Source organism: Halichoerus grypus, chromosome 2 (genome assembly GCF_964656455.1).
Source record: "Halichoerus grypus chromosome 2, mHalGry1.hap1.1, whole genome shotgun sequence".
Taxonomy (NCBI): domain Eukaryota; kingdom Metazoa; phylum Chordata; class Mammalia; order Carnivora; family Phocidae; genus Halichoerus; species Halichoerus grypus.
This window is the reverse complement of record NC_135713.1, coordinates 82,695,506-82,708,943: the sequence shown is the minus strand read 5'-3', so window position 1 is coordinate 82,708,943 and position 13,438 is coordinate 82,695,506. Positions and strand designations below refer to the sequence as shown.

Sequence of the window (13,438 nt, the reverse complement as noted above, 5' to 3'; positions counted from 1 at the left end):
GAAGTAGTGGTGCCTTCTATTTTATTTCTGATTTTAATAATTTGAATCATGTCTTTTTTTCTTGGTTAGCCTAACTAAAAGTTTGTCAATTTTGCTGGTCTTTTCAAAGACCCAACATTTGGTTTTGCTGTTATTTTTCAATTATTTAGCTATTCTCTATTTCAATTTTTTTCTCAAATCCTCATTATCTCCTTTATGCTTGCTTTGAGTTTACTTTGATTTTTCTTTCTAGTTTTGTAAGATGGAATTTTAGATTATTGATTTGAGATCTTCTTTTTTTTTTAAAGTTTTTTTATTTTTTTATTTATTTATTTGAGAGAGAGAGAATGAGAGAGAGCGAGCACGTGAGAGTGGGGAGGGTCAGAGGGAGAAGCAGACTCCCTGCCGAGCAGGGAGCCCGATGCGGGACTCGATCCAGGGACTCCAGGATCATGACCTGAGCTGAAGGCAGTCGCTTAACCAACTGAGCCACCCAGGCGCCCGAGATCTTCTTTTTTTAATATAAGCGTTTACTGGTATAAATTTCCCTCTGAACACTGTTTTTGCTGCACCAAATAAATTCATTTGTACTGTGTTTTAATTTCTATTCTTCTCAAAGTATTGTCTAATTTTTCTTGCAGTTTTTTTGACAAGGAAGAATAGTCATTTTTAAATGGTTATTTATGAGTATATTGCTTAATTTCCACAAATTTGTGAAGTTTGCCAAACTTCATTCTGTTAATTGATTTCTAACTTTATTCCATTTTGGTTAGAGAACATAGTTTGTATGAATTCAATAATTTTAAGCTTAGTTAGACTTTCTTTCTCTCTTTCTTTTTTCTTCTTGGCTTCTTTCACTCAGCATTGTTTTTGTGAGATTCATCTCCGTAGTTTGTTTGTTTGTTTAGCCATATAATGCACAATGGTATGAATATTATACAATTAATTACCTATTAAATTGATGGGTAATGGTGGGTAAACTGTTTAGATTATCTGCATTATTTTTGCATTTTAAATGCATATTTTGGTGTGCATATGTATGCATTTTTGTTGTGCATATAGCTTGGAAATGAATTACTGTGTTATAGGAATATATGTGTTACGTGTATGTGTGCATGTGTGTGTGTGTAGGTATTCAAATTTAGCAGATCCCTTAGCAGATAATTTGTTTTCACACAAACAACATATGAGAATTTTACTTGCTTCACATCCTCACCAGCATTGTATTCTCACTATTTTTAATTTTAGAAGTTTTGGTGGGTATATAGGGAAATCTCAACATGATTTTAATTTGCATTCTCTGGTGGCTAATGAAGTTGAGCACCTTTTCATGTTTATTGGATCTTAGGACATACTCTTTTGTTAATGGTCTACTCAAGAACTTTTTTTTTTGCCTATTTTTTTTTTTTATCTTATTGCCTATAATTTTTAGGAGTGTATGTATATTCTGAGTATGCATATTTTGCATGTGTGTGTATATGTACTGAAAATATCTTCTAGATTAAGGAATTCTCATATTTTTAGTTTGCTGTATTTATATTGATTAGGTGAAGAGTTTTAATAAATTTTGTGTCAATGGAGATGTTATATGAATTTTTTCATTTATTCCTTAGCTCATATATTTATTTTTTAGTATGAAACTAATCTTGCACTCTTGAAATAAAATTAACGTTGTCCAGATGTATAATACTTTTACATTTTTACTAGATTTAATTTTCTATTATTTTGTTTAATATTTTGGGATCATTTTCACAAAAGAAATTGACATGTAATTTTCTTTCTTATGGTATTTTTTCCAAGTTTGGTTCCAGAGTCATGCTGCTGTCACAGAATGACTTTGAAGGTATTTTTATTTTTCTAGTCTTTGGGTGAGTTTGTTTAAATGGCCACGTTTCTTTTTACATATTTGAAAAATTTGCCAGTGAAGCAATCTGATCCTAAGGTTCTCTCTCTCTCTCTCTTTTTAGAAGATGTTATTTATTTATTTGAGAGAGATAGTGAGAGTGAGAGAGAGAGAGAGAGCACACACTAGCAGGGGGGAGGGGCACAGGGAGAGGGAGGAGCATACTTCCCACTGAGCAGGGAGCAGAGCCTGGGGCTCCATCCCAGGACCCTGGGATCATGACCTGAGCTGAAGGCAGACACTTAACTGATTGAGCACTCAGCTACCCCCTTAAGATTTTCTTTGTGGGTAGGTTTTTCTTTATGAATTCAGTTTATTAATAGCTATAAAACTATTCAGATTACTTATTTTTCTGTCAGTTTTGATAAGTTATGTTTTCAAATTTACTGGATATCATTGGTCATAATACCCTATTTTTATCTTTGTAATGTTTCTATATATGTGATATATTCTCTTTCTGATTCTTGATATTGGTTATTTGTTATTTCTCTTTTTTTCCCCCCTCGGTCAATATTTCTGGGTTTTCTTAATCTTTCCAAATAACCAACTGTTTTCTGTTTAAGTTTTTTTCTAATGTTGCCATATCTCTTACTTCATTAACCTCTCATCTTATTTTTGTTATTTCTTTCCTGGTACATTCTGTGGGTTTAATTTTCTCTTCTTTTTCTAACTTCTTGAAATCATTATCACAATAAATGATTCTTTTTTTGCACTTAAGTTTGCAAATTTGTCTCTAAACTTATCTATAGCTTCATAACAAAAGTTTGATATGCAATATTTGTAATTCAGTTCAAAATATTTTATAACTTCAACTGTTATTTCTGGTCAGTTTTGTGTGTTATTTGGAAGTGTGTTCTTTGATATCTAAACATATGTTAATTTTTTATGCTACGTTTAAAAAATGATTTCTAACATTATCATTATGTTCTAAATAAGTATGTATGTATGTATGATTTAAATACTTTGATATTTTTTGAGACTACTTTTATGGTTCAGCATATATTAAATTTTTATATATATTCCATGTGCATTTGAAAATAAAGTACAATTAGAAACAGATTTGAAGATTTAAATAAGGTCGTTTGCTTTTCCTTTTGTTCTAATTTGATATATCTCTACTGATTCTATATCTTCCTGTTTTAATAGTTACAAAGATTGAAATTTAAAAATTTTCAACTCTGATTTTGGATTGTTCTGCTTCTCCTTGTTCTGAGGTCAGTTTTTTCTTTATGTATTTTGAGACCATTCATTAACTGCAAAAAGTTTAAGACTCATGTATTTTGGTTGGATTGTTCCTTCATCATTATTAAAAATAAACCCCTATACTCTGTACCTGTGAATTGTGAGAAAATATTTGCAAATCATATGTCTGATAAAGATATCAGAACATATATTCAGAACATATAATGAACTTTCAAAACCCCAAAATATACAAGCAAAATATATGTCAGATTGGGAGTTTAAAAAAACAAAGACGTAAATGCAGTTTTTCTCCTCTATATAATTTTTAAATAACCTATTTTTAAATAACGTGTAAAGAAAATCTACTTTTTATAATCATAAAAAATAGAAATGTACTTCCATATTTATAGGGTATTCCCATTTATTTTAAAATAAAAGAAACTAGAAGTTGATAGCTACATTTCACCTATCACTCACTGTCTTCTTAAGCCATTAGCATGGGTCAAAGTTGACTTGAACTCTGTAAGATTTTTTTTTTTTAGGAGACAGAAATGGAAAAGAAAGATTGATAAATTATAAAAGACAAGAAGATTTCTATAAAGTTAAAATGTGGTGCAATTAGATGGGAAGAAAATAACAATGTGTATTGTAAGGTTTTGAATAAAGTGATCTGCAAATTACCTAGGAAGTTCAGAAAGAAGACTGGGATAATTTTAGTGACATTTTATTCCATAGCCATTTCCTGAAGTATTCTTAGTAATACATCACATATTCTATAGATATATGACTGGCAAAAGATAATGTCAAAATGTCCATAAGATGTGATGAATTCTGTTTTAATTTTATGAAGGCTTTTAGTAAAATCACATTGAAAAATTCACCTAGTCTTGTTTGAAGTCTCAGACATCTGGCATTGGGTCTGAGATTTTTTGTACAAAGGAATTTTTTTCTCAGGAAACATCATATGTCTCTAGTACTAAAGAGTTCTTTCATTCACTGACACATATTTATTACCTACTATGTGTCATGCCTGTGCTAGGAACTGAGAATTTATAAGGGTAGGAAAAATTATTAACCTTTAAGGTAATTTTTGGAGCAATGGTCAAATCACCCAGCATACAATTTGATGTGACTGCTATAAATACTGTTATTAATAATAATAGCAGCTAATAGCAAAAAGCACTTGCTATATTCCAGACTCTGTTTTAAGCATTTTCTGTGTATTAACTCAGCTAGTAACAGAACACAGGCTGCTCCTGTAATTCAATGAGTGGACAGCTACCTAATCCCTGTGATACCATAGAAGGCTTCCTGCAGAAGGTGGTGATTGAGCTGAGCCTTAAAGCATAAATAAAGCCAAGAAAAGAAAGAATCAAAGAAGCACTAGGGACATAGTCTAAATAGAATAGCATTTGCAAATATATGGATGCATAAATCAGCCAGTACATTGAATTACAAATAATTTAATATATTGGGAGCTTTGGGTACGTGGAAGAATGGTGGAAGGAAAGATTGGAAACATTTAACAATCAGATAATGAGGAACGTATATATCATGCTGGTGATGTTGGACTCTCCAGGAAGTGAAGGGGAGATAGTTAGTAATTTTAAACATGGAATTAGCATAATCAAAATAATCATTCCATTTAGTGTGGAGAATGGATTAGGAGGGAAATGTTGGAGTCAGAGAGTTAAGAGAATATTGCAATAGTCAAGGCAGGGGATAATAGCCTGGGCTTCCCACAGTGGGTAAAGGGATGGAGACAGTGGACAAAGTTGATAGATATAAATATGTAAAATAGGTAGGAAATGGTAATCAATTTTTTCATGAGGGAGTGTGATAGGTAATTTTATGTGTCAGCCTGGCTAAGCCACAGTACTCAGATATTTGTCTAAGCATTATTCTAGATGTTTCTGTGAAGGCATTGTTTAGATGAGATTAAGATTTAAATCAATAGACTTTGAGTGAAGCAGATTATCCTTCATAATGTGGGTGAGGCTCATTCACTCAGTTGGCCTTCATAGAAAAAAGACTGATCTCCCCAGAAGAAGAGGGAATTCTGCCAGCCAACTTGGACGTGAACTGCAGCTCTTCCCTGGATCTCCAGTCTGCCAACCTACCCTGCAGATTTTGGACTTGCCAAGACTCCACAATCATGTGAGCCAATTCCTTAAAATAAATCTCTCTATTATATTATCTATCTTGTTGGTTTTGTTTCTCTCGGGAACCCTAACTAATGTAGAGGGAAGGTAAAAAAGAAAAGTCTTGGATTATTCCTGCATTGAATGGTTGGTGGAGCCATTGAGACATTGGAAACATAGGAGAGATGACTTAGGAGGATATGAAGAATTTAGTTCTGACATATTTAATATGAAGTATCTGGGGGTGCATACAAATGGAGAGGATCAGTAGATACTTTTATGTGGCTGAAAGTCAAGCAAGATATCTGGGCTACGTATTTCACTCTAGGAGGGGACTTCTGTAGTTGAAAAAAACACATTCAGAAAAACAACAGCAGCAGCAACATTGAGACCTAGAGACACAAAGTAAGAAGAGAAGCCTGGAATAAGAGGACAAGAAGACGGAAGAGAATCTTTTAGAGTTGAAAATAGAAACTAAAACAGGGTGGTATCACAGAAGTCAAGAGAAGAGAGAATTTTAAGTAAGATGAGTCAAATGCTATTGAATGATCTAATTTTTAAATTAGGAGGAAGTCAATGATCTCAGGAAGAAGAGTTTTCTAGAGTTATAAACTAAAAGCCAATTAGCACTTACTACAATATTTTCCAGAAAAGCAAATCACATTTTTAGTCAACATATAACCATATTTATAATAAAATTAGGAGAGAAAATTTCATTTAGCATAAATGTATTGGTCTGCAGAATAACTCTGAGGCTGAGAGAGTAAGGAAACCTGCCAGTTCTCCCTTAGGCAAGCACTAGATCCAGAATTTGAACTTGGATGTCCAGTGCTCCATAGGGGACTCATAATAATACACTGGCTCCCAGAGCTGTAAAAGTGAGGCAGGAACTCACATATAGCAACAGCTGAACACGGGGGAGAGAAAAAGACAAAGGAAAAAGACGGGGGAAAAATCATAGACAAAAACTTGTACTTCTTTATAAGAAAAGAAAAAATATGGAGGATATCAGACTGGAAGATAAAGAGGTTTATAGTTGGCACATCTAAAGAATAGGACAGGATTCCCTAATTGTCAGTGTTAAGAAGAGTGTCCAAATATTTTTCAAAACATAGCAATATAGAAAAATATCAATCAAAACAAACTGAGGGTTGCTGGAGTGGTGGGGGGTGGGAGGGATGGGATGGCTGTGATAGGCATTGGGGAGGGTATGTGCTATGGTGAGCGCTGTGAATTGTGTAAGACTGTTGAATCACAGACCTGTACCTCTGAAACAAATAATACATTATATGTTAAAAAAAAAAAAAGAAGAAGGTAGCAGGAAGGGAAAAATGAAGGGGGGGAAATCGGAGGGGGAGACGAACCATGAGAGACTATGGACTCTGAGAAACAAACTGGGGCTTCTAGAAGGGGTGGGGTGGGGGAATGGGTTAGATTGGTGATGGGTATTAAGGAGGGCACGTACTGAATGGAGCACTGGGTGGTATACGCAAACAATGAATCATGGAACACCACATCAAAAACTAATGATGTAATGTATGGTGATTAACATAACATAATAAAATAAAAAAAATCAATCAATTGCTCCTTTAAAATATTATATAAATTATTTATTTGATTGAATGAATGCTCCTTTGCTTGTTAACATTTAGAACATAGAATGATAAATCAAAAGTAAGATCTTAAGTAAAAAATATTTAAAATAAATTAAAAAGTAAGATCTTCACAAAGCATAAATTTTGACATAAAAGAACTGTGTAGAATAAAATGCTTGATGCCTAAAAACACTTCTAACTGTATTTTTTTAATTAAAAAAATACTGTTTGTGTGCAACTTATAATGGGAAAAAGGTATATTTGCAGTATTTGAGATAGCACTCTAGAATTAGCACCTTAATGCTTATTTTAATACTATCTAATTCTGAAATGTCATCATATTGTTTTTGAAGAGCTGGATCAATGAAAATTTCAGGAAAATACATCAACAATAATCACCCCACCCTCCAACATACAGTTCTTGATAATCTCTCTGTCTTTATTTTCTTCTGTTCCTATAAGTGGACATATGTTTTCCTTTTCAAATAAGGTATTTTATCTTGGCTGACTGGTAAAATCTTTTGTCTCATTCAGATAAAATGATTGCTTTAGGTAGTTTCACTCCGTAGATCTTATTGTGTAGTTTTAAGAATTATTTTGGAAGAGTATTGAATATCTTGATGGTAGTATTTTATTCATTATTTCTTTAAGAAATCTTTGGAATGTTCAAGGGATGAATATGTAGATTTTTCTTGTGTATTTTCCCACTCCCTTCTCTGTGTCATACACCCTCAAAATTGTTTGTATGTAGCAACATAGTAATGCCTGTCCACCAACCACACTCCATTTCATCAACGTAATCACCTAGTGGTTATACTTGTAGAGAATTAGCATTCATTCTCCAGTTTAAAAAAAATGTGATTAACCTATGTTAGATATTATCCTAATTATATGTAAATATAATTGAATTTGCAAATCCTCTTTTGCTAGTCAGGTTGTTTTTAATTATTGTAATTTTCATTATTTTACTTTACTAAATAAATGGTATGTTATAGTTATGTTTACGCCTGACTTCCATTAGTAATTATAGTTTTATATCTCTTGCAGCATTCTTAGACCTTTCCATACTGGTTGAATGGTTATTTAAGGCAATCCAGACAGGAGGGAGATAAAACATGAATGCATGAACTTTAATTAAACTTGTGAAATAAATATTTTTTATTACCTTGATGTTGTCCTCTAAAATTAGTTTAACTAAAATCTAGAATATTTCTTCATGCATTTCTTTTTTTCTGAAATTCTCATAAAGTCATTCCAATAATTTAGTAATTATGCTTTTCAAAGAAACAAGTTATTTATTTCATTTTTTTGAAAGTCATTTAAGTTGTGTTTGTAATTTAAATTATAAGTTATATAGATTTTATAACCTCTATATGAGTAAGAATATATTTGCAAATGTAGATAAATTTTCCTCAGCGTATATCCGCATTTAGCACAAATTGCTTAAAGTTGACAAAATTTAACCCTGAATACTTGTTTTTGTAATTACACTTCACTCTGTGTACAACATTTACTGATATGCAAAAATTTTGTTTCCAGGTATGGGAATGGATCACTGATTTCTAGCAATGAGTGGAAGTAACTTATTTTACAGATAATTGTCAAGTAATCTTTTTTCAACAAGCACTTTCTTTGAAATTGCTATACAATGTGGTAGATTTAGTAATATGTTACTTTGTACGATAACGAGCAACATTTCCAATATAAGCACTTCAGAAAATGGTCTTTATTGGAGAAAACAGACACTGAATTTTATTTCCAAAGAGCTTTCTCTGTGCCAACAAGGAAGACAACAGGCATTACACACCATTTCCTATCACTAAAATTATAAAGTAAAATTTCTTCTTTCAGGCTTACGTGGAAAACATGGAACTTTTCTTTTAAAATAAGAATCCTATGCCCAGTTTTTTTGTTCTCAAACCACCAGATGCTTTATGATAAAACTCTTCCAAGTTTCTTAGTTTTCAAACTTCTATCGATTTCTTAGTATCTAAAATTATTTTTTTCTCACAGAAATCCCAAATACCTGAATATCCTCTTCTCTTTTAATACATTTTCTAACTTTTGTTATGGTAAGTCCAAATTGACTTTGCTTAATCTATTTATCTGCCCATAAAAGTCTCCCAAAGATGCAGTTCTAAAAGCAGTCTTATTTTTCTTCTTCACGGACTCATATTTTAGCAAATTGCCTATTACTCAAGTCTTGAGGAGAATGCTCTTAGTTTGTTGCTTTACTTTCTTCTTAGAAGGAAGGAAATATTTCTCATTTTCAAGTTCTTAATTTTAATTAGGGTATTTTTGGGGTGGGGATTGTTTATACTGACCACTCCTTTCCATGTTCTTCAGGGTTCACGGAAAAGCCATAGCAACTGGGGGGACTCCAATGTGTACATTGCCACCTGGCCAACAATTTGATACTTGTAAATTAAATTTGAAATGGATGTAACTCTTGGAAAATTGTTACGTTAATTTGTCTTTTGTCGGTTTTCAAAACGTTGTGCTTTTAAATTTAGGGAAATAAATTTAATAAAACCACACCAGAAGGAGCAAATTTAATGCTATTATAATGCCTCTAGAGGGCAGTATTAAATTATTTGAGGCTATAACTTAGCATTTTCTCATGCAAGTCACTCTCCATTCGAAGAGGTGACAGTGCAAATGTAAGAGGGGAGTGTTCTTTCTGTAATCTTATTCATGGATGCAAATGGCTGTGAAATCTAAGTCCTCACACTTGAATCAACAAGTGTTGTGAGAAGGGGATTTTTTAATTGAGCTTCTTATCTTCTCTTCAGAGAATGAGCTGACTTTCTCCTATTAGGATTTATGGACCATTATTGGCATACTCAAAATATATGAAGCTTAGAATGTGAAGAAAATATGGGCACTTGTCCTTCAGTAGGCATCTTTCCTTGCAAGCCCGTATAAAAACCACAGTGTGGTCAGGTCACATGATTTTCACATACGTGATTTGAATTATGAATTTAAGGAAAAAAGTATTTAAAGAAATTGTTTTAATAATCTTTTAAGGGGCGCCTGGGTGGCTCAGTAGGTTAAGCGGCTGCCTTCGGCTCAGGTCATGATCCTGGGGTCCTGGGATCAAGCCCCACGTCTGGCTCCCTGCTCGGTGGAGAGCCTGCTTCTCCCTCTCCCTCTACCTACTTGTGCTCTCTCTCTGTCAAATAAAAATAAAAAAATAATAATCTTTTAAAATTTATCAGATTCAAGCATAATTTTTATCCTATGAGGATTCTCTATTTGTAGAATCTCTGTAGATCTCTATGGATAGAGAAATCCAGATATAGATATACACACATATAGATAATATTTCAAGTTATTTCTAGTGTTCCTATTAATGAAAAAAACAAGTAAATATAAGGAATTATGAAAGCTTTACTAGCTGCTGTCACTGAACTTCAGCGTTTTTCTCACAGAAACCATTCTCCATCCCTGAAGCATAGAAGATATTCCTAAGACCAGGGTGAGTTATTTGGCCTTTTCAAGTAGGGAACTATAATTTACAGTTTTTCATTTCGGTTCTTTTCTTTGTAGATGTACCTTTCCGAAGTTATAAAGTCAATTTGATTTTTCCTGAATAATCATGTCACACCCTGAGGTGATGAAAGAGGATTCTAGACCCTGCTGCTTTCCTGTATCCAAAACTGGTTGAAAGCATGAAGGTTTATTCTTCTTGTTGTTGATATAAAAGGTAAGATCAGCATGACTGCTTTACTTGTCTTTGGCATTCTCTTTGGGAGTGTAGAATATATTTTCTTTTATAGAATATGCTTCCGAACTGAATACAGAATCTGAGGGATGGTTTTGCATTTCTTCCAATTTTTTTTTTTTTTTTTGTGAAGGAGATATTAAGCATGCCCTTTAAATTTGTACAAGTCATGCTTAATTTAAAATTAAGTGCATAAGGAAATGTAGATTTCAGTAAAAAATGTATTTAAGATAATTTATATGGCTCATATTTCTTAGTAATATATTTGTACAGTACTGTGACTATTTTATGAGAACTTACATATCTCTGTGAGAGGTACATAGTATTATTCCTGTTTTAAAAATGGGAATGTGGAATTTTAGAGTCAAAAGTGATTTCTATAAGGTCACACGTAGATCAACATTGATATAAGCAAGAAAAAAATTTTTTTCTGATTCCTATCTAAAATTTCTTATTACAAAGAAATCTTTTCTACATCAGAAAACAGACATCCTCTGAAAGTAAAGAGGAACCAAAGTCCACTTGCTTCCAACTTTCTCTAAGTAACAGGAGCTTCCTCCGAAAGCAGACTTCTAGTCTCTCCCCCAATACCACACACCCCTTCCGTGGCCCTCTTGTTGGCCACTGGTGCACGTGCATTGAGCGACATGGGTTCCTGCTCTTAAATCCAAAACAACAATGAACTGCTAGTTTTGTCTTGGAATAGTCTATGCATCTACTGGGGATGAGTATGAGACTGACTGATATATAAACTCCTGGCTCTTCTGATACTTTTAATAATACATGTGAGCATTCCAGGAAAGTCCCTGATTTGGAACTTATAATTGAAATCTCTCACCAGCTTCCATGGCAGAAAAGATAATATGGTCCTCCATCATGACTCTGGCCTTACAAATGGTTCTGCTCATTGTGCATCCTCGTCCTCACTCTAGTTTTTTAAACTCATAGAGGTGGCATGGATTGCGGAATGCACTGAGTTCTAGCAATAACTTCATTCTTTGAGTTGTAAGCCAAAATCTTTGTATCCATTTCCTGAACCATCACCTGCACCTGTTGTCCCAACTCCCAGGTTTTCTCTTTTTACTCTAATACATTCCACCACTGCTGCTCGTCAAATTGTGTCCAGACTAAAATCCAAACTCCTCTATAAACGTGCCCAATTTTGCTTACTTATTCAAGCAAATTTTCTTTTCCCCTGCAGGATCTACATTGTTTGAGCTACTTTGAATTCTTCTCTGTTACTTGCACATTAAAGCAGCTTAATTGTTAAACGGTATTTAAACTATTATTTCATGCATGTTGATCTTAAATCTCTACTCAAAATTTAAAATCCTGGCAATGTAGTGCCCATAATTCAGAATCATTTTATATTTCCCAGCATCAGATAGTATTTTGCACATAATAAATATTCAATAAATATCTGCTCATTAATTATATTTTTCCTAAAATTGTATTAGATTTATTCATCTTTGTCTTTAAGGCAAATATTTTATGTACTTCCATTATCATTAAAGAAATACTTAGACACAAGATTATCAAACCATACCATATCAAACCGTACCTAAAATGTATTTGTTGAATGGCTTTAATGCAATTTTCTTTCCTTTTCCTTTATTATGAGACTGGAGAATGTTTAGATTTAAAAAAGACCATATAGATGATCTAGCCCAATTCCCTTTTGTAGACTTAGGTTCCATCATTAAAGAAATACTTAGACACAAGATTATCAAACCATACCATATCAAACCGTACCTAAAATGTATTTGTTGAATGGCTTTAATGCAATTTTCTTTCCTTTTCCTTTATTATGAGACTGGAGAATGTTTAGATTTAAAAAAGACCATATAGATGATCTAGCCCAACTCCCTTTTGTAGACTTAGGTTCCATGACTCGGAGATGAGATGAATTATACGTCTACTAAACTTTCACAGATCTATAATTTGCCTTTCGAAATAGTTCTGTATACATTAGTCTGAACTCTTTGCAAAACATGCGGGCTTGGCTACATCATACTCTTTTGAATTATCCATTGGATCGAGTGCAAAAATATTACCTGAAAAATATCTAAATCTACTGACCATTCTGACTCAACTTCCTTTAACATTGCTTCCACTACTTTGTACCATTTCCTATATTGTAATGCATTATCTAGCAAAGTCTCCTACATTTTCCCACACACAGTCATGTTTCTCCCAGGATACAGTCTATTGTCTGTAAGATATTAGAGGCAAAATATTGTAGCTCTTAGGAGCCTGGGCTCTGCGGCCACACTGCCTTAGAAACCCCACCTCTCTACTTGCTGGCTGTGGGAACTTGGGGGAATTTTAATTAATTTCTCAGGGCCCCTGTTTCCTCATATGCAGAACAGAAAAAGAGTAGTACTGATTCTCTAAGATAGTTGTAAGGATTAAATTATTTAATACATGAAGCTCAAGGGACATGATAAACACTCAATGGGTTTATATATTATTTATTTATTTAGATTTTATTTATTTATGAGAGAGAGAGAGAGAGAAAGCACAAGCAGCAGGAATGGCAGGCAGAGGGAGAAGCAGGCTCCTCACAGAGCAAGGAGCCCGATGCGGGACTTGATCCCAGGATCCTGGAATCATGACCTGAGCCGAAGGCAGACACTTAACTGACTGAGCCACCCAGGCATACCCTATAATGATTGGTACCTATTGTCAATTTACAAACAGAAGAAAACAAAGCAAAAGAACATTCTTAAAATACCATGTCTAAGGAAAGTTGATACATATCCAAATCCTGAATGGTGAGTTGACTTTTGAGTTACAAAAAACAAAGACAATAGCAAAAATGCTATGTATCTTTATACCTTTAAATGTTTAATGGCCGTCATGGTAAAGTACTAAATAGAATTCTATTACACACACACACAACACACACACACAC

General features: G+C 33.4%; 1 long non-coding RNA gene across 1 annotated transcript in view; it reads left to right on the top strand.

Annotated features, from left to right (window-relative positions):
• The window catches only part of LOC118525397 (uncharacterized), a 108,219-nt gene extending 97,719 nt beyond the window's left edge, over positions 1-10,500 (top strand). The window contains exon 3 of the long non-coding RNA XR_013445330.1: positions 10,350-10,500. This is a non-coding gene — a long non-coding RNA (uncharacterized LOC118525397). The remainder of the gene's footprint in view (positions 1-10,349) is intronic.
• The last annotated feature ends 2,938 nt before the right edge of the window (positions 10,501-13,438 follow it).